This window comes from Lipotes vexillifer, unplaced genomic scaffold (genome assembly GCF_000442215.2).
Source record: "Lipotes vexillifer unplaced genomic scaffold, Lipotes_vexillifer_v1.1 scaffold253, whole genome shotgun sequence".
NCBI classification, from domain to species: Eukaryota; Metazoa; Chordata; class Mammalia; order Artiodactyla; family Lipotidae; genus Lipotes; species Lipotes vexillifer.
Window position 1 is genome coordinate 2,437,184 of NW_006780322.1, and position 4,265 is coordinate 2,441,448.

The 4,265-nt window shown below is 40.9% G+C and overlaps 1 pseudogene; it reads right to left on the reverse strand.

The window, feature by feature from the left end:
- Positions 1-272: 272 nt before the first annotated feature.
- Positions 273-4,265, reverse strand: part of LOC103075630 (ATP synthase F(0) complex subunit C3, mitochondrial-like) — a 51,804-nt pseudogene continuing 47,811 nt past the window's right edge.

The window sequence follows — 4,265 nt, forward strand, 5'->3', positions numbered from 1 at the left end:
CACTGAATTCCATCTGTAATTAATACAAATGACAACTTTTTTTTTTTTGCAGTACGCGGGCCTCTCACTGTTGTGGCCTCTCCTGTTGCGGAGCACAGGCTCCGGACGTGCAGGCTCAGCGGCCATGGCTCACGGGCCTAGATGCTCCGCAGCATGTGGGATGTTCCCGGACCGGGGCACGAACCCATGTACCCTGCATCGGCAGGCATACTCTCAACCACTGCACCGCCAGGGAAGCCCACAAATGACAACATTTTCAGCAGTAGTTTTTGTTACAAGGCAAACAAAATCAAGAAAGCAACCACCAAACAAAAGAGAACCAATGCTTCAGAGAAGGCATATCCAAGAATAGCATATGAGAACAGTTATTGTTTCATGAAGGGTTTCTGACATAACCAATGATAAGGTCACCAAGGACTGTTCCAATACCAGCACCAGACCAGTATTCCTACTGTTGCAGCACCTGCATTGATAAATTTGGCTGCAGTATCAATGTCTCTGCTGATTGCACTGGTCAGAAACTTCCAATGGATTAGTTGAGACACCATTCGGGGCCCCATTAAATACTGTAGAGCTCTCTCCAGTCAAAGAGAATATCGATGACGCAGAAATTCCTCTGGATGCAATCCTGGATCCAGCTTGGATCAGAGTTGGGGTGCAGACAAGCTTGGCATAGGTAAACTATATATTTGGGGTGACATAGCTGGAGGACTTGGGTGACAGGTGACATGGGCTTCTTTCCCACTTTCCCTCTTCCTGGGGGTGGCAGCAGTGGCAGTTGAAGGAGTGAGGCTCTCTTTCATTTTTCAAGGATAGTTTTACCAGATATAGAATTCTTGGTTGACAATTTTTTCTTTTAGCAGTTTAAGTCATCCTATTGCCTGCTAGCCAACATGGTTTCTGAAGAGAAACTGGTTGCCAGTGTTGATGAGGCTTCCTTGTACAAGATAGGTCCCTTCTCTTGTTCTGCTTTCAAGATTCTCCCTTTGTCTTTTCTAACAATTTGGCTATATTCTATCTTCATGTGTATCTCTTTGAATTTATCCTGTTTGGAGTTCATTAAGCTTTTTGGATATGTAATTTCATGTCTTTCACCAGATCTGGGAAGTCTTTGTATGTTATTTCTTCAAAACGTCTTTCTGCCCTATTTTCTCTCTCCTCTCTCTCTAGGAATCCTATAATACATTGGTATGTGTGATGATGTCCCACACACTTCTTAGGCTTTGTTCTTTTTTAAAATTTTTATTTTTTCTTTCCTGCCCCTCAGACTGGAAAATCTCAATTAACCATTTTAAAGTGTGTTGATCAAATAAGCTGTTGGGCACTTTGTTTTAATTTCCTCTTTAATCACCCATTAGTGAGGGTAGGACACCCATTCTAGGATTAAGGGCATGCCTGAACACTTGACAACCAAAACAGGACAAATGAGATTGAGAGCAGTTTGTTACACATATACTTACAGCCTGGGGGAGAAGGACATCACACACTACGCAGGACCCCACGGGAATTGTACTCAAGAACTCCCATGTGGGAGGTAGGCTTTGTAATTTCAAGAAGGTGGGTTGATACCTGGTTCCTGCAGTAAGTTGTGATTGTCTTGTTTGAATACTTTCACAGACTTGCAATAAAAGGAAATCTGTTACTCAGGGATAAGCAGGAACTGTGCCTGGTCCCTATAATAAGAAAGGTTGTTTGGCTATGGGTATGGAGTTTCTTTTTGGAGTGATGAAAATGTTTCTAATATTGATTGTGGTTATGGCTGTATAGCTCTATGAATATACTGAAAAACAATGAATACTTTCAACGCATGAATGTTATGGTATATTAATCATATCTCAATAAAGCTTTTATATTAAAGGTTCCTTTCATAACTAATGAGAGTTTATCTTAAGGCTACACAGAAAAGAAAATAAAGTATAAGTTTTCAGCTCAGCTACTGGAAGTCCAGTTTTCAAGGAACAATGGGCTATGACCTTTTCATCATTCATGATCCGACAGCAGCTCTGCTGACTTCTCTCTTCATTCCCTCTGAAACAGGCAATTGTTGTCCCCTACTTTAATAAGTCTTCCACACAGGTGACTCAGTATTTCTAGATTTCTCCTTCACTTCTAATCTTGGCTTTTGCCTCTCTTCTTTTTTTTTTTTTTTTTTGCAGTACGCGGGCCTCACTGTTGTGGCCTCTCCCGTTGCGGAGCACAGGCTCCGGATGCGCAGGCTCAGCGGCCATGGCTCCGCGGCATGTGGGATCTTCCCGGACCGGGGCACGAACTCGTGTCCCCTGCATCGGTAGGCGGACTCTCAACCACTGTGCCACCAGGGAAGCCCGCCTCTCTTCTATTTGAGTCTCAGATTCAATTTTTTTGGATATTCTTGTCCCCTTTTCTGCAGAGTTCTCATGCTAGTCCACTCATAAGTCACTGGTCTGGCTAATGTAATATACCTTTTAGCTGAGGCAATTACCCTTGATTTAATTAGCTGTGGCAAGGGCAGTAGGTAATATGATACATTGCTGGTGGGAATGCAAAATGATACAGCCACTCTAGGAAATGGTTTACTCCTTTCTTGTAATGCTAAATGCATTTACTCTATAACCCAGTAATCCCACTCCTGAGTATCTACCCTAGAGAAATAAAATCTTATGTTCACACAAAAACTGTACACAAATATCCATAGCAGATTTATCTGTAATGGTCCCAAACTGAAAACAACCCAAATGTCCTTCAAAGGGTTTATGGATAAAGAAATTGTGGTACATCTATACAGTTAACACTACTCAGCAATAAAAAGGAACAAATTACTGATACATGCAACAACTTGAAAGAATCTCAAAACATTATGCTGAGTGAAAGAATCCAGCCTTAAGAGGTTACATACTATACAATTTCATTTATTTGACATCCTCAAAACTACAAAACTATAGTTATGGAGAGTAGATCAGTAGTTGTCAGAAGTTATGGGTTGAGGGAAAGTATGACTACAAAGGGTTAGCACAAGGGAGATTTTTGGAATGATGAAACTGTTCTTTATTCTGATTACGGTGGTAGTTACATAAATCTACACATGTTAAAATGCAAAAAAAACCAAAACCAAAAAACAAAAAACGAGTTCACCAAAAGAAAAAAAATCAATTTTTCTATATAGTAAAACTAAAAACTAATGGGCTTAGAATATTGTTATGGACTGAATGTTTATGCTTTCCTCCCACCAAAATTTCATAAATTTAAATCCTAATCCCAAATGTGATGGTATCAGGAGGTGGGGCTTTTGAGAGGAAATTAGGTCATGAGCATGGAGCCCTCATGAATGGGATTAGTGCCCATAGAAAAGAGATCCCAGAGAGCTCCATAGCTCTTTTTCTGCCATGTGAAGATACAAAAAGAAGATACAACCTAGAAGATGGTTCTCACTAGACCCGACTATGCTGGCACCCTGATCTTGGACTTCCAGACTCCAGACTCCAGAACTGTGAGAAATAAATTTTTGTTGTTTATAAGCCACTCATTCTATGATATTCTGCCAAAGCCCAAACTAAGACAGGTATTAACAAGCAAGATATAGAAGAAATGCAAATAGCCAACAAAGAAAAGATGTTCAGGTGTATTAAAAGTCAAAGGAATGCAAATTAAAACAGCAACAAGATATTGTACATTTTTCAGACTGGCAAAAATGAGAAAGACTGATAGTGTCTATAGTGGTGATGAGCATGTGGGGAACTAAGCAGCCTCACATGCTGGTGAATATGTAAACTGGTAGAGCCGTTTTTAGAAGGCATTCTGATAGCATCTTTAAAAATATGCGGGCTTCCCTGGTGGCGCAGTGGTTGAGAATCTGCCTGCCAATGCAGGGACACAGGTTCGAGCCCTGGTCTGGGAAGAACCCACATGCCACGGAGCAACTGAGCCCGTGAGCCACAACTACTGAGCCTGCGCGTCTGGAGCCTGTGCTCCGCAACAAGAGAGACCGCAACAGTGAGAGGCCCGCGCACCGCGATGAAGAGTGGCCCCTGCTCGCTGCAGCTAGAGAAAGCCCTCGCATAGAAACGAAGACCTACACAGCCATAAATAAATAAATAAATAAATAAATATTTTAAAAAATATGCATTTAGCCTTTAAACCAGGGAGTATAATTCATTTAAGCAATTCCAGTACTTACCATGGTACTTACCTGGTATATAAGGAAACCATTCTTTATTCTGATTATGGCGGGAGTTACATAAATCTACATGTGTTAAAATGCAAAAAAAAAAAAAAAAAAAAAAAAAAAA